Genomic DNA, 24,969 nt, shown 5'->3' on the forward strand with positions numbered 1-24,969 from the left:
ACTGTAATCACCATGACAACTCACTCACTGAAAGTTGGTTGCAACCTCTGTGGGTCAGGTTGTGTGTGTCATTCGCAACAACGCAGGCTAATCGATTTGCTAACAGTACCTGTTTCTTCCTTAGCGAAAAACATGGCGTGCTCTAAACCCGGTGAAAATCCAAATCCAAAAATACCTAATTTCAGAAAAGTATGCATTTGTGCTGCCGGTGGGGCGCACAAAACAGATGTGTTTAATGAGACGGTTGCCCTTGTCGTGGTAGCTAATGTGAAACGTCACTATCATGGCCGTGGGAACTAGGAGTGCTGTAGCACCCCCTGACAGCACGAGAATTTCCAATGATATGACTTTAAAATTCACCACCGCGGCACAGCCCAGCCCCGCAGTAGCGGACTGGCCATCGGGAGCACCGGTAGAAGAATAACAATGGAAAACCAGGCTAAGAAACGTAAGGGTGGGGCTGAAACATTGAGACAAAAAGACATCACCTTCACTAGACAAGGTTTTACCAATTAAAAAACGGCTATGTTCATTTTACATAAAGCTCAAAAAACTACTTTGTGCTAAAATAAAGGCAAAAAAAATGGTCTTGCGCGCTCGCATTAAGTATCCTAGCGTTCTCACGAACTAGCATCACATCAAACAGAATGTGCATGACCTATTTTTACTCCCAGTCCATCCCTACCGCCCCGCAACATTAAGAACCCCCCCCCCCCCCCAGCAGCACCCCCCTGATAAAATATCCTATGTTCCCGCGGCTATGGTCACTATGACACAAAGCATGGACACTTTGAACAAAATACCCCCAGAACTCTGAGGTAAGGACCAGAAAAATAAACCATAATTGTTCCGGACCCTGGACTGAATGGAAATTTGGTTAGTGGACCTTTTGGGTTTCTGATTGAGTACCCCTGGTCTAGACAGAGAGGTGATTGAGGAGTTGTTCACAGTGTCTCGTCTGAGATGTCTTTGCAACACACTTGATACGGCTATACTGAGAACACACATTTATTTTCCCAGACTCTTTACACATCAGTCGCTAAATCTTCACACAAGCTTTGAATTGGAGTACTGATTAATGAGCACGGTCTGGAGGTCATGTCCACAAATGGCAAACTCAAAGTGGTTTTGAACTGGAAATGTACAGATTTGGGTTGAACATCATCCAAGGCACAGGTATTTCGTGTCATGCAGTTCTACTCTCCTGTGCCCCATTCAGTGGAGTTTTTATCTGGGGACCTGTATGTTCCCTGGTCTCTGAAGAGGCTCACGCCACCAGGTGGCTACACTTACCAGCTCTTTTTTTCCCCTATACTTTTTACAAGAGACAGGACTGAGTTCAGCATGTGTTTCAGTTTAGTGTGTGTGTGTGTGTGTGTGCGTGTGTGCGTGGGTGCGTGCGTGCGTGTGTTGCATTTGAAGCGCCAACAGTAGCAACAAACACACTCAATGCCAGTGATCCACAGCTAGCTCTAGATAGCAAATGCTTGATGCTAACTTGAATTACAACCCACAAAACACACTGTCTTGTCATCGCAATGCCACTGAGCAGGGAAGTCTGTACCCTGATGCTAATCCTCCACAATTAGCTTTTGGTCAAAAATCTGTCATTATCAAATCAGTAAACAAATAGCCTCTACCACCAGCACCGGCACTTATTGGGTGTGCTTTGCCTTCGGCAAGGGCACAACCTTTGTTCTCTCACATATATATTATTATTATTCTTTTTGCCCCCCCTAAAACTCAGCAAGGCAGCTGCAGAAACGCCACAAGCAAAGAGGCCAGGTGATAACTATTTACTAATTTTACTTTGTGATATGACACACAATTGTGATGTGTAATGTACAATATAAGCTGATATTATTAAGGAAGTACATCTACTTTCGGAAACAGTAGTCTACTATTTCACTGAAGTATTAGCATCATGACATTAGCCTGTGTTACCCGGGCAACACATACTACAGTGGTCTCTGATGTAGCGTTATCTGTTTTCAATCGTTAAAATAAACATTCCTCACATATACATTTTCGTTGTAGGATTTATTCTGACATTAGTAAACGATTTGTTGGTGAAATTACCATTACCTGTGGTTTCAAACCAGTGTTGCTCACTGCAACGCCGTAGCCTACGCGAGACACTACAAAAACATCTACACAGCTGTAGGAAGTCAAACGGCGACAGAACATGTTCGGCACTCCCCTTACTTAAATCAAAAGTCTATCTAACTACTAACCTGAACTTCATTGCCACAGCCTAAACGTTGTCAATCTGTTCATGAAAATAATTAATTTCAGTTTAAACCGTACAACGGAACGTTAAATCCAATTCAACCAACGCAATCGCTACCAAGACGAACACAGCAGTAGTCTAGTACTGTGCCGTAGTAGTACAATTTACCGGGGCAGCTTCTCCACACAGGGCTATATCGCATTTTGCGTTGTTACTGACAATGATCGCTACCAGTGAGCTTTTTATGAATGAGCGATTTTCCACTAAATAAATGTCAAGCTTATTTACGTTTTGGGGGGCATATTTTCCGTTAGCAGATAGTACTGTTTGAATCGCGATTCCATCTTCTACTGCCGGGCAACGTCGTAGAATAATCTTCAAAGGGGGTTCTTTATTAATGAATGAATGCAATGAGTAGGCTAAATGCCTGAAAATATCATGAGAAGGGAAAAACTTAAAATGACGTTTAAGTCATAGAGATTAGGTCAATTTTTACACTGGTCTGCCCAATTTATTCGTTTTGTTTCAACGATGAGGCTGCCTCTTGCAGGAGAAATGAGAAGACATCTATTTCATTCTACACTTCACTCGTATTTTCAGTTGTAAATGAGCAGCAAAAAAAAAATGCTTTTAAATCTATGTCATCTTTATAAATAATAAGTATGCATTTTTATATAAAATATACAGAAATATCAGTTGTAAAAATGTCATTCAAAAACGGACCCCTGTGCAACCGACGCAAGCAAGCACACCCTACAATTTCCCCAGAAATTGTACCCTCTCTAGTTGCATAATGCTGTCTGCTCCCATCACTGAATATGCTAATACAAATGGACACTCCATTCTTCTTTCTTCCCTCCCTCCCTCCCTCCCTCCCTCCCTCCCTCCCTCCCTCCCTCCCTCCCTCCCTCCCTCCCTCCCTCCTTTTCTTTAACATTCCCTTTTCTTTCCCATCCCTCTCTTACTTACACTCTATCGTCCCTCAATACTACCTCAATCTTGATTCTTTCAACCCTGGCTAATTTCTGGGTATTTTCAAAGCTAAGGGAGCTCTAAGGTGCTTATTAGTGTAGGGCAGCTAGCCACCAACTGCTTCAGTGTGTGAGGGAGAGCGGATTAAATCAGGGTGGAGTGTCACTAATCACAGGCCATGAGATTACCCCTGAAATGCTCACAGGCAAACAACGTTATTCTTCAGTCACCCTGCCCTTACAAAAAAAGAAGTATACTTCAAGTTTATTTTGTAAGTATACTTAGTATAAAAAGTATACTATTATCATGTTACTTAAAGTATACTAGCAGTGTACTTATTTATATACAATTTTTGTACTTATTCATATACAATTTTTGTACTTATTTATATACTATTTTTGTACTAAGTAAACTGAATTGGCCCACTTTTTAGGTCACTTAGTACACTTTAAAGTACACTTATAGTGTATTTCAAGGTTTACTTTTGAATACTGTAAAGTAGCCTGTGTAGTGCACTTTCAGTTCATAAAGTATACTTCCCAAAGTACTTAAAAGTATACCTTGGAATACTCTAAAGTAACCTGTGTAGTGCACTTTCAGTTCATGAAATCTACTTCCTAAAGAGCCTCAAAGTATACTTTGCAATACTTTTAAGGGCACTTTCAATTAATGTAAGTACTTTAAGAAGTAAACATAATAAATTAAATTTTACTATTTCTTACTAATATATTATAATGTTTAGGAGCCCTTCAAACGCCTCAGATTATAAGTCACAGGGGCCCTTGCAAAGTTACACTGCAGTTTCTTAGCTGATAGAAGCTATTCACTGCTCAAGCAGTGATGTGTTAAGAATCCAGCTCTTCTTATACAACGTAACAGTAATTTAACTCATGGTTACAATGGTAAACCACCACAACAATGACCACGCAAAAAAACACTACATTCTAAGCAGACACATTTAAAAAACGAAATTCATGAAGTTACATTTGTATTTCGAACAAACGGCAAACTTATCAGCAAATTTTAACACTATTTACCGCCTTGCATTATGGGAATTGACCAGCCAATGAGCCACGCTATCTTCATTTTTTCACGTCGTTATTTCGTTCTTCAGTCAGTTTGACAGTATTACCTTCAAATGCATAATGCAACCCTTCTGTCTGCTTCTTTCTCAAGTAGCTTTTTCTTTTTTTCCATTAATACTCCAATTGATAATTATTAGTAAAGATGCAGAACAAACTACTTGTTTGCAAGTTGCATTTGTTGGGTTACATTTGTTACATTCTTGGGGAATCAGGTGGCTGATGACCTTGTGTCCTTGGGCAAGGCACTTCACCCTACTTGCCTCAGGGAGAATGTCCCTATACTTACTGTAAGTCGCTCTGGATAAGAGCGTCTGCTAAATGACTAAATGTAAATGTAAGATTATAGGGCTTCAGAATGTTTTGGCAGTAATTAAGGTTACAGCTTCAGTACCAAAAAGATTCAATGCGCAATGGATAATAGATTTTCATAGACATGAATCATTTGAATGAGATGGATCTAAAAAATTTAACCTGTAATGGTACTTTAAAATTATTTTGACTGTTTTTGCTGTATAATGATAGAAAACGTACATCCTACTCCAGAAGAAATGTATACCATGTTCTGGTTCTAAGCATACTTCTTAAAAGTATATCAAAAGTGAACTATTTTCAAAGCATACTTAAAAGTATATCAAAAGTGAACTAGTTTCTAAGCATACTTCTAATAAGTATAAGACAGCAACATTGCTGTCAGTCACCTATTCTATTCTACTGCATGTTGTCTAATTAAACACTGAAGCTAGCAATTTATCTGCGAGGTTAGGTAGCATATTGTTCTTTTTGATTACTGCTGCTAGTCTCTTGTCACCAGGGGTCCTTTCAGTTCAGGTGCAAACCACAAACAAACCACTTTAATTTACTCCTGTCACCAATATATCAGATGTGCACAGTGGCAGCAGAGCCAGCGAGCCAGCCAGCCAGCCAGCGAGCCAGCGAGCCAGCGACACGGTAGCTCTGCAGACTGCTTTTTTGAGGACATTGATGAAAAGGGAAAAACCAGCATTTCTTACTTTGATGAAAGTCTAAATGTTTGATCCTTTCCATTTCCCAGTATGCCAAGCTGCTGACTTTGAGTGTCTTAAGTGATGAAACCAGTTCAAGTGATAGACTTTTGACCCGAATCCAATGATTATTCATCTGAATAAAAACCACTCAAGAGAAGTACTGCTTCTTTATTAATTGTATTCATGTATATATAATTGCACAGCTCCCCCTGTCAAAGATCTAGCACCTCCTCAGCACCTGTATTAAAAATTCTCTGGCGTTGTTCCTGCCCAGGGTTTATTGTAACTGGTGTTGGAAAACACATGTAGTAGGGCACAATAGAGGGACTGGGCAAAGGGTGCTGGTGTGGAAAGTCCCCAAAAACTGTGCAGAATGGGCAGAAAATATTAGATGACATTGTATTGAGGCCCAATTGGAGAAGAAGCCATAGGATATTTACAATTGTAGTAGGCCATTAGATCTGTTTTAAAAGTTCAGGGGTGTAATTTGTTGGATATGAAGCCCCCACCCTCCACTCCAGAGACAGTTGGTGACAGAGAGGTGCAGACATTAAGTTAAACAGTCATGCGTTAAGAGTAGAGTAAAAAATACAGACCCCCCCTTTCTGAATAAAGTTCGACTGATCTGATTTGTTGATTTCTGTTGCTATGAAAACCAGTTTAGCCAAGCTAACTAACATTGTTTTTAGCGAGCTTGCATTACCATTCAATAGCTAACAAAACATTAGTAAAAATAGCTTGCTAATCGAGCAGACCTTGTTAATGCAGGAGACTCAGAGACCTTAGCGCGTCACTAGCATCTCGTCATATCACGCAGTCGGAGCACAGCTAAATAATCAGCTGTCAGCGCTCTTGAGTACCCAGCATGCAGTGCGGCATGTCAAAAAACGCAAAGACTTGTGGAAAATAGTTCGGTTACAACGGCCATGCGAGGGATTTCAGTTGTTGTCTTCGTTCAGTTAGATGTTTGTAATGTTATTGTTAGTTAATATAATCTTGTTGGTCACCCTGAGTGTGCATGTCGTGTAGTTTAATGGGAACAAAGTCGGCCGTTGGTCTCTCAGAGGCTACATTCGCAAGGAGCTGGATATGGGTTATACCCTAGCTAGTTGCCTATGAGACTAGTCTTGAGATCTACTCAAGAAGAAAGTGAATATCTGTGGTTTCCAAGCCATCTTTGAGAAAGTTTGAAAACACTATTGCGGTTGAAATGTATTGAGTGTGGGAGGTAATTTTTGGACTATATCCAAACCTCATGCGGCTGCTGCAGCATTTCTGCTTTGGCATGACCTGCGCTGGGAGAGAGAAACAGCATGGATGGGGATAGTGTGTGGGCAGATGTGTCTTTATATAGGGTGAAATGGAATGAGAAATGCAATACAAAATGTCTGAAAGGGGTGTATTTATGTAAGTGTCCACATTGCCTCAATATCTTTGTGTCAATAAATCAAATATAATTTTGACTGATGGTTTTTCAAACCTTATTGGCTTCAAGGTGACATCATTCTGATGTACCATGCGCAATTTTATGCAATTTTACCTTAAAATGTCAACCGTTTCATAACCTTTGTCCCAAAGCTGACCAAAGCTAATACTTTGGCCTTTCTACTCATACAATCTCAACAGTTGGTGTGTAGCAGAGAGGATAGAGAGACTGACTTGTGACCTTATGCTCATGAGTTCAAATCCCCATTCAGCCTATTGTTGTTGGCCAAACATGAAGTCGTTTTGCTCTCTTGTTGTCCAACTCTCCATCTTCAACAGTGTACATGTTTATAATATTTTGCCATTTTGCGGAGGAACCCGCATCACTGCTTGCAGCTATATTTAAGTTTACTTCTTGAAGTACTTACATTAATTGAACGTGCACTTGAAAGTATTCCAAAGTATATTTTGAAGTACTTTTAAGAAGTATACTTCATGAACTAAAAGTGCACTACACAGGTTACTTTAGAGTATTCAAAGGTAAACTTCAAATACACTAAGTGTACTTTAAAGTGTACTAAATGACCTAAAAAGTGGGCCAATTCAGTTTACTTAGTACAAAAATAGTATATAAATAAGTACACTGCTAGTATACTTTAGGTACCATGATAATAGTATACTTTTTATACTTAAGTATACTTACAAATTAAACTTGAAGTATACTTTTTTTGTAAGGGTTCTGTCTGGGAGGGCTGGAGCCTGGCTCCTAGGGCAGACGACGGGCTGGAGTTGGCATCCACGCAGGCCCGTAGAGATTACCGCAGCCCCCGCACCGCGGGGGGGCCTCGCAGGGACGGGGGGCCTCGCGTGGCAAAACGTTTTTTAATTTTTTTTTATCCAATTTGAATTACATGCAATGCACACTATGGTCTTATTGTCTTGTCTGTGTTTCCAGAGTTGATGTAAAAATAAAGAAAAGTATATTTAATTGTGCTTTCTTTGTTAGCAAGGTAAGTGACGTGACGAAATAGGTCAGATGGTCACACAGACCGGCGAGCCCGCAGCAAATAGGTAGCTAACTGTAGCGTAGCTCGGATCCTGCTACGCGGACTGGTATTATTGTTGGCCCGTCAAGGTCATTTTCCAAGCTAAAACTGATCAAAACATCTCAGAAGCTCCATGTCACAAGAGAGGCTGTCAGGTCAGGGGGGGCTCAGGGTTATTCTGCGGGGGCGCCTCATGTGTTTCCGTTACGGTACTGCATCCACGCCCAGGTTGGGAGAGCTAGACATAGACAGGTTATATGCAGGAATCCTGAAGTTAATTTCAATACCTTTTTAAGACTTTTTGAAGACCTATTTTAAGACCTCATAGACACTTCAAGTAATAATCTGCAACACACCTTTAATTTAACAGTTGTAGTTTGCAAATAAATCTATAGAGCACAACCACATAACTCAAATAAGCTCGGAAGAAACAAAGCTCGAAAGAATAAATTAAAGCAAAGGCAAGGTTTATTAAAATATTTGAATGTTTGAGTTCAGTGAGTGGTGATTCACCGCAGTATTGAGACACCAGATAACCTCCGCGTGCATCGTTTATGTGCCGCCCATCGTCTGGTGGGGCAGAGGTCGCTGTCGTAGCACAGAAACTGGCGATGAACAGCTGCGGCTGCTCTCTGCGGCCAACGGCGGCCTGGCTAGCACCGTGCATGTGGGACTTGACAGCGTTGATGCCCATCCAGGCTACGCTAATCTTCTTTTTACAATATGTACAGTAAGCCTCACGGTTGTTTTCAGCGACAGGCTTCATCCATTGTATAAACTCATCCTTCTCCAACCACTCAGGAGTCCACACATTTACATTTCCCCATTTCAGAGTCTGTTTCGCGACATGTGAAGGGCGACATCACCTAACCGCGCATTCGCAAAATATGTGACTCGCTGACCGAGCACGTCGTTGTTTATAATAGTCATGGGGAGAAAAATAAATATATTCGTGCATACTTTTTGGAGTCAAACTTTTTGGATAAAGCTTGATCAAAATTCAATACCTCATAAAATCGGGATTAAGACTTTTTCTAATTTTTTTTCATCATTTTCCCAAAATGGATTTATAAACTTTTAATACTTTTTAAGACCCCGCGGATACCCTGATAGATGAAGGAGAGAAGGGTGGGGGGAGAATACAGCTGTTGTCCCCATTGTGAATGGGGGATGTGTGTGTGTGTGTGTGTGTTTGAGTGCCCAACAAAGAGGTGCCAATGCCCGCTTACAGACCATGTTTTACCCCCATTTTCCAGAAAAGCCACAGACACCCTACTTAGACATATTTTCTCCAGCAACTGCACGTACAGCTCAATATATACATGTTTTGTGCATCTCTATAAAACAGCTCTTGGCTTTATTTGGGTGTTTTCCAACAAAAAGCTCCAGCCAATCATTTATTGAGTCTACCAGAACTCAGAAAGAGCTAAGAAGAGACGTGGCACAGCTTATAGGGTCAAGTTAGGGACATTTCCCAAGGCCTTAATATAAACTCCAGCTCTAGTGTGAGTACTTCTCTTCTCCCAAATGTAGATCAAGTTTGTGCGATAGACTAATGCGTTCTGCAGAGAAGGGACACTGGCGTTGGTCACGGTTTGGAATGGAAGGGAGAAAACAGGACAACAGCGGATATTGCACAAAAAAAATAAAAATGACTGACTACGTAGTTAAGGCGGAAGGTGTGTCTTGCTTAGGCGGCCGCCTTAACTGAAAAGTGCTGCGGGAAACCCTGGTTTTGGATTGGTTGTGGCTGGTTCCCAATGGAATTCGTATCCAGGCCTTTGCTTATTCTGTTGGTGATGAACTAGTTTAATAGGCCCTGTATGGATAAATCTAAAATTTTCAGAAATATGGTGCATTACTATAAAAAGATTGCCAATGCTACAATTTCTCAAACTAGCATTGTGAGTGTTCTGTAGTCTTATTTATTGCCCTTGAGACACCAGTCACCCAAACTAAATAAACCATCTGCTTATTACTCCGCTCCATCCACAGCAAAACAGAATACACGCACACACACACAGTTAGTATTGACAGTAGTGCGTGAGTGTGTTTGTGTGTTTTTATATGTTTGTGGCAGCACACTCATTAGTCTCATTTGGAAGTGGGCTAGCCACCATTTAGCTTCCCTCAGGCATACATAGACTGGGAAGAAGGGAGGAGAACCCAGAGGAGTGGAAGAGAGGGGGATGGAGGGATGGTGTTAAAGGTGTGTTAGAGGTTACTCATGGGCTAGTGTAGACTTGCTATGCGCAGACACAACGTCTACAATGCAGAGAGGAAGGAATGGAGTACAGGAGGGATGGGTGGAGACAGGAGAGATTTTGGGGTGGGGTGAAGATGGATAGACCGAAGGGGTGTATAGAAAAGGAAGACACACTGGAAGATAGAAAGTGAACGAGAAACGTGGGGGAGGGAGAACAGATGAGAGAACAGGATAATGTGTGATAGATGATGGGGGATGGAATGTGTAAGGAAAATTAAGGGTAGATGACAGTGGGAGGGGGGAGGTGTATGAGGGTCTGTCTTTTTGTCCGAGGCACAGTAAGTGTGTGTGCAGTAAGTGTATGGTCTGACTAGTCTTGTTGGTCTCCGGGCACTCACAGACAACCACAAATAACCTGGATTCCAGGCACCGACTACCTGTGTCTACCTGTCTCTACCTGTCTTTAATTCACAAGCAGACAGGGGCTGATGCCATTTACCACCACCCCCCTTCCGCCACCCCTCCCACCCCCCACCACACTCACACACATGCAGACACATACATCTTAGGTGAACATGCGATGAGACCAGGTGTGTATGTGTTATGTAAGCTCTCACCCCTTCTTCCCCTGTACTCTCTCTCTCTCTGACACACACATGCACTCACAGAGAGTAAGGGGAGACACACTTGCCTTGCAGCTATGTTTCTTTACAGATTGGTAGTAAATTAGGAGCTAATGGTCCACAGTCCAAACAAAGGATAGAGCTCAGGAATGCTTTAATTGTGGATGGGGAGGGGAGTAGAGAGAGGCAGTTTGTGATTTTACTGGTACCCCAAGAGGGAGTGAGGGTGGTTAGAGGAAATGGGGAGAGAGAGATAGAAATATTAAAGCGTACAACAAAGCAAACTAGAGAGGGTACAATTTCTGGGGAAATTGTAGGGTGTGCTTGCTTGCGTCGGTTGCACAGGGGTCCGTTTTTGAATGACATTTTTACAACTGATATTTCTGTATATGTTATATAAAAATGCATACTTATTATTTATAAAGATTACATAGATTTAAAAGCATATTTTTTTTGCTGCTCATTTACAACTGAAAATACGAGTGAAGTGTAGAATGAAATAGATGTCTTCTCATTTCCCCCTCTCTAGTTTCCCCTGCAAGAGGCAGCCTCATCGTTGAATCAAAACTAATAAATTTGGCAGACCGGTGTAAAAATTGAATTTTTTTTTTTTGAAAAATTGAAAAATTGATCTAATCTCTATGATTTAAACGTCATTTTAAGTTTTTCCCTTCTCATGATATTTTCAGGCATTTAGCCTACTCATTGCATTCATTCATTAATAAAGAACCCCCTTTGAAGATTATTCTACGACGTTACCCGGCAGTAGAAGATGGAATCGCGATTCAAACAGTACCATCTGCTAACTGAAAATATGCCCCCAAAACGTAAATAAGCTTGACATTTATTTAGTGGAAAATCGCTCATTTATAAAAAGCTCACTGGTAGCGATCATTGTCAGTAACAACGCAAAATGCGATATAGCCCTGTGTGGAGAAGCTGCCCCGGTAAATTGTACTACTACGGTACAGTACTAGACTACTGCTGTGTTCGTCTTGGTACTCTAGCGATTGCGTTGGTTGAATTGGATTTAACGTTCCGTTGTACTGTTTAAGATGAAATTAATTATTTTCATGAACAGATTGACAACGTTTAGGCTGTGGCAATGAAGTTCAGGTTAGTAGTTAGATAGACTTTTGATTTAAGTAAGGGGAGTGCCGAACATGCTCTGTCGCCGTTTGACTTCCTAAACAGCTGTGTAAGTTAGATGTTTTTGTCGTGTGTCTCGCGTAAGCTACAGCGTTGCAGTGAGCTACACTGGTTTGAAACCACAGGTAAAGGTAATTTCACCAACAAATCGTTTACTAATGTCAGAATAAATCCTACAACGAAAATGTATATGTGAGGAATGTTTATTTTAACGATTGAAAACAGATAACGCTACATCATAGACCACTGTAGTATGTGTTGCCCGGGCAACACAGGCTAATGTCATGATGCTAATACTTCAGTGAAATAGTAGACTACTGTTTCCGAAAGTAGATGTACTTCCTTAATAATATCAGCTTATACTGTACATTACACATCACAATTGTGTGTCATATCACAAAGTAAAATGAGTAAATAGTTATCACCCTGGCCTCTTTGCTTGTGGCGTTTCTGCAGCTGCCTTGCAGTAAAGCTATAGTTAGCCTAGCTATCCCCCAAGTTAACAGATGCGAAACGAATGTTCTGCCAAAGGTAGTCACGCGTGTTTTCGTGACGTTAGTGACGTAGTGACGTTAGTAACGTCAGTGACTGTGGCTAGCAAATTAGCCACCGTTAGCTTCACTTTTCGCCACAAAAACTTAACTTCAGCCTAAACCATGCAACGGAACGTAAATTCCAATAGAAGCAACTCAATCACTACCAAGACGAAACTTTTGACACCTACGTTGTCTATGTAGGCCAAATATTGACTGAGTTTTAGGGGGGCAAAAAGAAATAAAAATAATAATAACTAGAGAGGGTACAATTTCTGGGGAAATTGTAGGGTGTGCTTGCTTGCGTCGGTTGCACAGGGGTCCGTTTTTGAATGACATTTTTACAACTGATATTTCTGTATTTTATATAAAAATGCATACTTATTATTTATAAAGATTACATAGATTTAAAAGCATTTTTTTTTGCTGCTCATTTACAACTGAAAATACGAGTGAAGTGTAGAATGAAATGGATGTCTTATTTCCCCAAGAGGCAAGAGGCAGCCTCATCGTTGAATCAAAAGGAATACATTTGGCAGACCGGTGTACAAATTGACCTAATCTCTATGACTTAAACGTCCTTTTAAGTTTTTCCCTTCTCGTGATATTTTCATGCATTTAGCCTACTCATTGCATTCATTCATTAATAAAGAACCCCCTTTGAAGATTATTCTAGACGTTACCCGGCAGTAGAAGATGGAATCGCGATTCAAACAGTACCATCTGCTAACTGAAAATATGCCCCCCAAAACGTAAATAAGCTTGACATTTATTTAGTGGAAAATCGCTCATTCATAAAAAGCTCACTGGTAGCGATCATTGTCAGTAACAACGCAAAATGCGATATAGCCCTGTGTGGAGAAGCTTCCCCGTAAATTGTACTACTACGGTACAGTACTAGACTACTGCTGTGTTCGTTAGTCTTGGTAGCGATTGCGTTGGTTGAATTGGATTTAACGTTCCGTTGTATGGTTTAGGCTGAAATTAATTATTTTCATGAACAGATTGACAACGTTTAGGCTGTGGCAATGAAGTTAAGGTTAGTAGTTACATAGACTTTTGATTTAAGTAAGGGGAGTGCCGAACATGTTCTGTCGCCGTTTGACTTCCTAAACAGCTGTGTACTGTAGATGTTTTTGTAGTGTGTCTCGCTTAAGCTACTACTGTACAGCGTTGCAGTTAGCTACACTGGTTTGAAACCACAGGTAATGGTAATTTCACCAACAAATCGTTTACTAATGTCAGAATAAATCCTACAACGAAAATGTATATGTGAGGAATGTGTATTTTAACGATTGAAAACAGATACATCATAGACCACTGTAGTATGTGTTGCCCAGGCAACACAGGCTATAATGTCATGATGCTAATACTTCAGTGAAATAGTAGACTACTGTTTCCGAAAGTAGATGTACTTCCTTAATAATATCAGCTTATATTGTAGTTACATTACACATCACAATTGTGTGTCATATCACAAAGTAAAATGAGTAAATAGTTATCACCCTGGCCTCTTTGCTTGTGGCGTTTCTGCAGCTGCCTTGCAGTAAAGCTATAGTTAGCCTAGCTATCCCCCAAGTTAACAGATACGAAACGAATGTCCTGCCAAAGGTAGTCACGCGTGTTTTCGTGACGTTAGTGACGTAGTGACGTTAGTAACGTCAGTGACTGTGGCTAGCAAATTAGCCACCGTTAGCTTCACTTTTCGCCACAAAAACTTAACTTCACCCTAAACCATGCAACGGAACGTAAATCCCAATAGAAGCAACTCAATCGCTACCAAGACGAAACTTTACTTGACACCTAGGTTGTCTAGGTAGGCCAAATATTGACTGAGTTTTAGGGGGGCAAAAATAAACAAAAATAATAATAATAATAATATATATGTGAGAGAACAAAGGTTGTGCTCTCGCCGAAGGCTTGAGCACACCCAATAATATATGTGAGAGAACAAAGGTTGTGCTCTCGCCGAAGGCTTGAGCACACCCAATTACAATACTATGAAATGTATAAACTATAAAATAAAACACAAGAAACAGAATGTTGTGCACAAATCAGAACTAACTAGAGAGGGTTTCTGGGGGAATTGTGACGTGTGCTTGCGTTCACTGTAGCTGGGGCAGTTTTTTAACTATATCCTCCTTTTTTAACTCCTAACCTAATCAATACAATAAAATAGTCTTGTTTTGTACTTGGCTAAAGTATGAACACTGTCAATAAGATGCTTGCATTTGCCTTACTGCACTGATCAAAGTTATCATCTACTTTATGTCTGGCAGAATAATGGTTCTGTACTGACCCAAATCTCAATCAATCTCCTCCCTCGATCTATTCTAGTCACTCATCATGGCTTTGATTTAATCAATCTTTCTCAAAAGATTGCTACAAATACTATATTTTGCAGGTGTTGACAGCTGTCGTGTGTCTTACAAGAGGTGCTACCTTTACACCATAGAAATGTGTACTCTAGCTGTCACTTACCATCACTGCAGTTATACTGGTGTCTGTCTAGTGTCATTTAAAGACAGGGTAGGTAATGTTGTTGACAAGCACACGTATTTGCTGAAATAAACTTCACATCTTGATAGCAACCAATAAATCTAAAGGTTTGACAGTAAAATTGAATCAATCTTATATCTGTGGGCGTTGCAGGACTAATAAACACGACCAATAATTTACGTCGGAGTGAGACAGAATGTTTATATGGCCCGAGCGTGTAGAGTTTGGTCTTCCTGACTGAACTTGTGCTAAGCTTCATTAGTCAGGCATCGCATTATGTGTTTTGGAGGAGTGGCTTTAAGGGAAGGGGTGGGATTGAAATGTACCTATCCGGCCTTTAGTTAAAGGCAGGATAGATAAGTTTGAAAGAATTGTTGATTAGTGAAAGTAAAGTTGAGGTAAAATTAAAGTGCAAATCGGGACATTTTGTTGTACATTTTTAAATACATATGTGGTTTAATTTTAGATAATCTGTTATGTAATTCCATAATTTCCACCAGGAATAACTATTAAACCATATTTCAGAAAAATTGCTATCATGTACACACAGTAACTTCAGACCAGACCCATGAGTAACAATGTCTGCATCCTCAAAGTGCGTTAACAGACCTGTGCTAGCGCTAGCGTTACTTTTCCCTTAATCTGACAACAAAAACGGGTGTTGATGTCACAGGAAACATAGCTAGCTACATTTGAGATATTATCACCCTGGGCTGCGTTTCCCGAAAGCATCGTAAGCCTAAGTTGATCGTAGAATCCATCGTACAACGAATCGTAGTTTTATGGGCCATTCCCAAAGACACTGTAGCTAGTGTCTCTTGAAAATTCATAGCTCTTGAAAGCGTATAGATTAGCCTACTCCTTACAAGCATGTTTGGGAAATGCACGTAAGAAATATCAATGGTTTCGTTATTTTGCTCGATCTTTGCTACGATCCATCGTTATCGGGAAACACAGCCCTGGACTGTGCCTGAGGCGTCATGTTCTGTAGCTAGTCGTTTAGCAGTTTTAGCTATCTCGTTCATTCGTTCGTTATCTGCCGCCTGTCCGGGGGTCGGGTCACGGGGGCAGCAACCTAAGCAGGGAGGCCCAGACTTCCCTCTCCCCGGCCACTTCCACCAGCTCTTCCTCGGGGACCCCGAGGCGTTCCCAGGCCAGCCGAGAGACATAGTCCCTCCAGCGTGTCCTGGGTCTTCCCCAGGGCCTCTTCCCAGTGGGACGTGCCCAGAACACCTCACCAGGGAGGCGTCCAGGAGGCATCCTGATCAGATGCCCGAGCCACCTCAGCTGGCTCCTCTCGACGCGGAGGAGCATCGGTTCTACTCTGAGCCCCTCCCGGATGACCGAGCTTCTCACCCTATCTCTAAGGGAGAGCCCGGACACCCTGCGGAGAAAGCTCATTTCGGCCGCTTGTATTCGCGATCTCGTTCTTTCGGTCACTACCCACAGTTCGTGACCATAGGTGAGGGTAGGAACGTAGATCGACTGGTAAATAGAGAGCTTCGCCCTTTCGACTCAGCACCTTCTTCACCACGACGGACCGATGCAGGGCCCGCATCACTGCGGACGCCGCACCGATCCGCCTGTCGATCTCGCGCTCCATTCTTCCCTCACTCGTGAACAAGACCCAGAGATACTTGAACTCCTCCGCTTGGGTCAAGATCTCCTCCCCGACCCGGAGATTGCACTCCACCCTTTTCCGGTCGACAACCATGGCCTCAGATTTGGAGGTGCTGATTCGCATACCAGCCGCTTCACATTCGGTTGCGAACCGCTCCAGTGAGAGCTGAAGGTCCACATTATCTGCAAAAAGCAGCGACCCAATCCTGAGGTCTACGCCCTGGCCCTGGCTACGCCCCCTCAACGCCCTGGCTGCACCTAGAAATTCTGTCCATATAAGTTATGAACAGAATCGGTGACAAAGGGCAGCCCTGGCGGAGTCCAACCCTCACCAGGAACAAGTTCGACTTACTACCGGCAATGCGGACCAAACTCTGGCACCGGTCGTACAGGGACCGGACAGCCCCGATCAGGGAATCCGGTACCCCGTACTCTCGGAGCACCCCCCACATGAGCCCCCGAGGGACACTGTCGAACGCCTTTTCCAAATCCACAAAACATGTGTATACTGGTTGGGCGAACTCCCATGTACCCTCCAGGACTCTGTCTGGTTCGACAATCCGACGGACCCTCCTCTCCAGGACCCCTGAATAGACTTTCCCAGGGAGGCTGAGGAGTGTGATCCCCCTAAAGTTGGAGCACACCCTCTGGTCCCCCTTTTTAAAGAGGGGAACCACCACCCTGGTCTGCCAGTCCAGAGGCACTGTCCCCGATGTCCACGCGATGTTGCAGAGTCGTGTCAACCAAGACAGCCCTACAACATCCAGAGCCTTAACGAACTCCAGGCGGACCTCATCCACCCCAGGGGCCCTGCCACCGCGGAGCTTTTCAACCACCTCGGCGACCTCAGCCCCATAGATAGAAGGGCCCCCCCCGATGTCCCCAGACTCTGCCTCCACGTCGGAAAGCGTGTTGGTGGAATTAAGGAGGTCTTCGAAGTATTCCTTCCACCGATCCAGGACGTCCCCCGCCGAGGTCAGCAGCGCACCATCCCCACCATATACAGTGTTGACAGTGCACTGCTTCCCCCTCCTGAGTCGCCGGATGGTGGTCCAGAACCTTTTCGAAGCCGTTCGGAAGTCATTCTCCATGGCCTCGCCATGGAGAATGGCACAGGGGGGTTCTGCCAGCCGTTCCCAGCAGACCCTCACATTACGTTTGGGCCTGCCAGGCCTGAACGGCGTCCTCCCCCACCATCGTAGCCAACTCACCATCAGGTGGTGATCAATTGACAGCTCCGCCCCTCTCCTCACCTGAGTGTCCAAGACATTCGGCCCCAAGTCCGACGACACGACTACAAAGTCGATCATCGAACTGAGACCTCGGGTGTCCTGGTGCCAGGTGCACATATGGACACCCTTATGCTTGAACATGGTGTTCGTTATGGACAAGCCGTGTCTAGCACAGAAGTCCAATAACAAAACACCACTCGGATTCAGATCGGGGGGCCCGTTCCTCCCAATCACGCCCCTCCAGGTCTCACTGTCATTGCCCACATGAGCATTGAAGTCCCCCAGGAGGACGAGGGAATCTCCGGGAGGAGCGCTTTCCAGCACTCCTCCCAGAGACTCCAAAAAGGGTGGGTACTCTGAGCTGCCGTTTGGTGCGTAAGCACAAACAACAGTGAGGACCCGTCCCCCCACGCGAAGGCGGAGGGAGGCTACCCTCTCGTCCACCGGGGTGAACCCCAATGTACAGGCGCCGAACCGAGGGGAAACAAATATTCCCACCCCAGCTCGACGCCTTTCACCAAGGGCAACTCCAGAGTGGAAGAGAGTCCAGCCCCTCTCAAGGAGACTGGTTCTGGAGCCTATGCTGTGTGTCGAGGCGATGCCGACTATATCTAGCCAGAATCTCTCTACCTCGCGCACCAGCTCAGGCTCCTTTCCCGCCAGCAAGGTGACGTTCCACGTCCCTAGAGCTAGCTTCTGCAGCCGCCTGTCTCACACTGCACCCGACCCCCATGACCCCTCCTGTAGGTGGTGAGCCCGCTGGAAGGGGGTCCCACGTTGCTTCTTCGGGCTGAGCCCGGCCGGGCCCCATGGGAAAAGGCCCGGCCACCAGGCGCTCGCCATCGAGCCCCACCCCCGGGCCTGGCTCCAGGGTGGGGCCCCGGTGACCCGCGTCCGGGCAAGGGCAGCTGGGAACCATTGTTGTTTTTCTTCATGGTGAGTTTTTTTAGTTTTAGCTATCTCCCAAAAGTTAACTAGCTAGGCAAGAGAAACAGATGCAAAACAAACAGGGTGACATTGTGGATGTAGCCAGCTATGTTTCCTGCGATAACAACACCCAGGTCTGTATTTTTGTCAGTTTTAGCGAGCTATGCAGGTAGCCAAATGACTTAAGGCTTATCGTTCACTAAGTGGTCACTGGGTCCAGTGAACCAGATTTGTATTGTAGGGATTGTTGCTAACGTGCGCCAGTTTGTGATGTTGTGATGTTTGTGACTGTGGCTAGCTAGCTAGTGTTAGCAGCACTTTTTGCCACAAACATTTTAATATTTTCTAAACCATGCAACCCAACCATCCAGAAAATAATAGCAACGCTTTCAGGAACGAGACACACATTTTGACACCTATCAGGTTTACGTAGTGCAAAAACCGAGGGAGAAGTTAGGGTGTCTATAATAATAATAATAAATAATCTGTATGTGAGATAACAATAGTGTGCCTTGCTGATGGAAAGCATACTAACAAAGAGAAAAATAAGAAGTAGATATAATAATATATAATAAGAAGCAAATTAATACATTTAATCTTTAAATCCTTCTCAGGAGTAACACACACAGCCCAACACACACACTGTCCAACATACACACAGTCCAACACATACACAGCCCAAAACACACAGCCCTTTGGGACAATAATGAGATGTTAGATCTGTGTGTGCTGACTCTGCTCTTTCTGGCACAGTAAACACACTGTATGTGTGTGTATTTGGTTGTCAGCATGTGTGTGTGATGGCAAGTTTCTTTGCGTCTTAAGGTCACATACTTTTGTATATAAGATCATGGTTATGGTTATTAAACACCTATTGTGTTTCTACCTTTTCTTATTAGGGGCCAAGCAGCAAAGCGTGCAAAATGTTTCACAGGCCACAAATCTTGTCAGATCTTCTCCAAAATTGGCTCAGATGATCTTCAGACCAAGCCTCACAAAGATTATTCGACATCATTTTGATTTGCAGAACCGGTTTTGCAGAATGGCAAAGCCATAAAATATAAAATGAGGTCATATCTCAGCAAATCTTTGCTGCATTGACATCAAACTTAGTATATGGTCTCGAGACCCTGTTCTAAAGACGTTGTTGTGTCATTTCTACTCCTCCTACAATTATTGTCCAATCTTCCCCAAAATTGGCACAGATCATCTTCAGAACAAGCCTCACATGAATCATCAACAGATTTTGGATTTTCGAAACCGTTTGTCTGGTACAGCCAATCAAAATCGGTAGCAAAGCAACCAAACAGGAAGTTTATTCATATCTCGGCAAGTTTTTGAGAAATCAACACCAAACTTGGTACCTGGACTCAGAACCCTCTTCTGAGGATGTCCAAACAATTTGGTGTGATGTGACCACTGGGAGGAAGCAGGAAGCAAAAATGTGTTTTGGCCAATAACTATTGATTTGTTTGCCTTAATTAAGTTATTCCTTTGTCTCATGATATCTTTGAAGATCCCATGTCTGATACATGTTAATATGTGATACCAGCCAAATTGATGCGGCCACCATTTTGAATTCATAAAAAAAAGAAATAGCTACAAGGTTTGTCCAATCTTCCCCAAATTGGCAGAGATCATCTTCAGACCAAGCTTCACAAAAGTTATCACATGGTTTTTGAAAAAAAATCGCCAGTAAAGCCGCGAAAGAGGAAGTTCATATCTCAGCAAATCTTTGATGGATTCACAAGAACCTACAAAACCACAAAATCTAAATTTATTTGTATAGCCCTTTTTACAAGCAATGTCACAGAGGGCTTTACATACGCCCATAGAACTGCCCCTCAATGAACCTAAACCCTCAAGGAAGACAAGGAAAAACTCCCAGAAAAACTCACTAGAGGAGAAAAAAATTGAAGAAACCTGGGAAGAGCAATTCAGTAAGGGATCCGCCATGTGCGGACGTTCGACTCCGTTGGCCGGCAACGCGGACGACACATCTACCCTTTATATATATTTATGGTTCTCCCTATATTAGACATTCTCTGCTACAGCGGTCTATGATGCATCTGTTTTCAATCGTTAACATAAACATTCCTCACAAATACATTTTCGTTGTAGGATTTATTATGACATTAGATTACAGACATCCCAACTAGCAGAGACTCATTTCCGGGAGGTAGCTCCCCCCCCGCCCCCCCCCCCCGGGACGCAATCCGGACGCATGGTGTACCCCCCTCAACCTGACGCAATCAGGACGCGCGATATGCACCTATCTCTACCAGAAATGACCATTAGACAGTCTCTCGCTCGCTCGAAATACAAAATCCCCGATTTCCGGGAGATTGTACAGCATTTGCGGGCGTCAGGGAGCCGCTATTGAAATGCGGGAGACTCCCGGACCTTCCGGGAGACTTGGGATGTCTGAGATTACAAGTAAACGATTTATTGGTGAAATTATCATTACCTGCGGTTTCAAACCAGTGTAGCTCACTGCAACGCTGTAGCCTACGCGAGACACTAGTAGCCTATCTAGCAAAAACATCTACACAGCTGTTTAGGAAGTAAAACGGCGACAGAACATGTTCGGCATCCCCTTACTTAAATCAAGTCATTCAATAGGTGAAACTATCTGACTACTAACCTGAACTTAATTGCCACAGCCTACACTTTGTCAATCTGTTCATTAAAATAATTAATTTCTGCCTTAACCGTACAACGGAACGTTAAATCTAATTCAACCAACGCAATCGCTACCAAGACGAACACAGCAGTAGGCCTACTGTGGTCTAGTAGTAGTACAATTTACCGGGGCAGCTTCTCCACACAGGGCAATGATCGCTACCAGTGAGCTTTTTATGAATGAGCGATTTTCCACTAAATAAATGTCAAGCTTATTTACGTTTTTGGGGGCATATTTTCAGTTAGCAGATGGTAGCCTACTGTTTGAATCGCGATTCCATCTGAGATAGTACTGCCGGTAACGCTGTTGTTAGAATAATCTTCAAAGGGGGTTCTTTATTAATGAATGAATGCAATATGAGTAGGCTAAATGCAGACGAGAAGGGAAAAACTTAAAAGGGCGTTCTACACTTCACTCTTAGTATTTTGAGTTGTAAATAAGCAGCAAAAAAATGTATGTTATGTAATTTTTATAAATAATAAGTATGCATTTTTATATAAAATATACAGAAATATCAGTTGTAAAAATGTCATTAAAAAACTTATTTGTAAATTCAAGTCGGGCCTCCAGGGACATATGGAAGCTTTATTTGTAATTTAAAAGTTATATATACAGACAAACACACAGTTCAGGTTTACATCAAAAGTATACACACACACTTTAGCAATCATAGAACTGACTAAACAAAAATGTTTTTAACCTAACTTTGAATGTCTAAACAGTATCTGCCTCCTTAATTGAGACAGGTAATTTGTTCCAGAGAAGAGGTGCTCTATATGAGAATGCCCTGCCTCCAGCAGTTTTTTTTATTAAAGGTCCCATGACATGAAAATGTAACTTTAGGAGGTTATTTAACATTAATATGAGTTCCCCTAGACTGCCTTTGGTCCCCCAGTGGCTATAAATTTGTATAGATGTAAACCAAGCTCTGGGTATTCTTCTCCGCCTTTGAGAAAATGAAAGCTCAAACGCTCCGATTAAAAAATGTTCCTCTTATGTTGTCATAAGAGGAAAGGTTACCTCCCCTTTCTCTGCTTTGCCCGCCCAGAGAATTTGGCCCGCCAATGATAAAATGAGCTACTACCGTGCTAGCGCGATATTGTTTTTTCCTCGAGAGACATCATGGCTTGCAAACGACCGAAGCATGGCAGTTAGCCAAGCCTCTCTTCTCCTCATAACATTTAAAGCTACAGACACAGAAACGGCACGTCCTAAGGAAAGCTCATTGTGGGACTGCTCGTAGTGGCTGTAATTCTGCAACAAGGTTGAATTTCGGGAAATAGACTTCAGATACATTATTAGGGGACGACTAAGGACCTTTAATTTAGGGAATCACCAGATAGCCTGCATCTTGGGATCTTAGTGTCCTTACGGGGTGATAGGGTGCAAAAAAGACCAGAGAGGTATAGTGGTGCCAATCCATGCAGAGATTTGTAGGTTAGTAGTAGGACTTTGAAATCAGCTCTGGCTTGGATTGGGAGCCAGTGTAGAGAGACGAGAGTAGATGTTATGTGATCATACTTTCTGGTTCTGGTCAGTAGTCTAGCAGCAGCATTTTGCACCAGCTGTAAATCTTGTGCTTGGGAGGCCAGAGAATAATACATTGCAGTAGTCCAATCGGGATGTAACAAATGCATGTATTTTTTGGGGTAATATTAATATGCAGTGTTGTGCATGAAGCGTTCATTGAACACGTTCATTTTTATTAGAACGATGAACTGAACAAAACTTAATGACAAATAATGAATTTGAACGGTGAACATGTTCATATTGTGGCGACCCTGTGTTATTGGACATTCATTTAAGTGTGTTTGTAAATGTTCAGGTTCTTATTGGAGGCTCTAGGGGGGGGGGGGGGGGGGGGGGTTGTGGGATAGCTGGGGTGGGTCTTTTGGCTGTAGCCTAGGGGTGTTTTGGTGGGCATCAATCTCTCTGTATTACTTCATGCTCGAGTACAACAATACATGTCGTTGAGTAAGCAGCAGGTCAAGAGCGATTAAGCATTGGTATTAGAATTGTTCTGTTATAAGTTAAGGTGTAGACAGTGGCCCACAACTGTCTGTGTATCGATAATAAACACTAGTGATGGGGGAAACTAAGCTTTCCGAAGCAACGAGCTATTTGTCACAATTGTGTTGAAAAAGTATCGCTTTTTCGAAGCATTCGATACATCTTCTCAATAGGGACACCTGCTGGTCAGTTCATGGTATGGCGACTGTATCGAGCGATGGAAGGAATCAAGTGACGTCAAGTCCTCGAGACGTCAGTCTTAAAATCGTCATTGACAACTTGATAAATAAAGGTTATGTGACATGTGTCGATGTGTAAGTGTCAAAAATATGTTATCATATATCTTGTTGTATTATAAACAACGTAACGTCTTTGCTACTTTAAGTTCATAACATTTATTTTTAGGTTCTTATAGCATTAATTACATGAACAGCTAAGAGAAATATGGCCTTGTGGTAAGAGCGCTGCTCGGACCCTCAGTCCGACATAGTGAGATCGTATCCCGTTTTAGTGGAAGTATATGCTAAATTAATACATTATTATATGATAATGTAGGCTAGCGGTTAAGGTTTTTGAACATGCTTTTGCAACCGGGAAAGGGATGGCCACGTTTGAAGGCTGGTAAAACTAGAGAAAGATGTATGTGCTTGTGTACACCTAGGCTACTCTCTCACATCTCACATCTGTATCTATCTCTGTCCATCTAGCTGTCAAACTGATGTTTCATAACTCTCCCAAGAACGCAGACATCTACACAGTCTCATATTTTCTAAATTCCAGATGGGACAATTTGAACACTAATAAATGGATCCCAAAATGAGGCAGTTTGAACACTAAAAAATCTAATTTCAACAAAAGTGGGGTAGCAGAGTACATAAATATGGAATCATTGAACTATCTTGGTAGGATTCTACAAAAATAACTATTGGCACCTGTGTCTATTATTATCTCATTCCCTCCAATGACAAATCAATCTTGTTTTAATGAGCTTTAGATCAACCAATGGAACGATGGTGCTGCTACATAGGGTTCATGGCCTGAAGTCACCAAATGTAAATGACTAAATGTAATGTAAATGTTTACATGCGGGGGGAGCAAGCTGAGGAATCAAACATATTTTCACAGCTGGTCTATCTTACTACTGTACATAACCTCAGGAGCCACCAAGCCCCTTTTCCTGGGCTATCTGTAGTGGTAAGGATGGATAAAATCACTGCTCAACTGTGAATTGAATTGCATTTCAAATTCAAATGTCCATCGCCAGTGCCTGGTAGCTTTTTTAAATACCAAACAACATTAGCTATTGTTTATCATAATCTATAAAACGATGTCCTATTTAAATTATATCCAAAAGTTGTCTTTTCTTTTTACAGTGATACAACATTGTATTTGTTTGGTTTTGACTGCTGACCGTGTGAAACATCTTTTGTAAACGCAAGTGCTTCATAGTCCACCATTTTTATGATAGAACTCAGTTCTGCTAAACTACTTAGATTAAGATTTGACCACTACATTTGCATAAATACACCCCTTTCAGCCATTTTGTATTGTATCCATTTTTGCTAAGTTAGAAATGGAAAACACATCAATTCTACACATGTCCACCAAATTTCAAGTCAAATGGACCTACGGTTCAAGAGAATATGTTTGTAGGTTTGCCCAAATTTTCACTGAACAGGAAAATCCATCATGGCAGACCTTATGGGGCCTTGAGGCTTTTTTGTT

The 24,969-nt window shown here is 42.5% G+C and overlaps 1 protein-coding gene across 1 annotated transcript in view; it reads left to right on the forward strand.

Moving 5' to 3' along the window:
* Nucleotides 1–24,969, forward strand: part of plekha6 (pleckstrin homology domain containing, family A member 6) — a 300,812-nt gene that overhangs the window by 53,474 nt on the left and 222,369 nt on the right. The gene's annotated exons all lie outside the window — the stretch shown is intronic.

Source organism: Osmerus eperlanus, chromosome 1 (genome assembly GCF_963692335.1).
Source record: "Osmerus eperlanus chromosome 1, fOsmEpe2.1, whole genome shotgun sequence".
Taxonomy (NCBI): Eukaryota; Metazoa; Chordata; class Actinopteri; order Osmeriformes; family Osmeridae; genus Osmerus; species Osmerus eperlanus.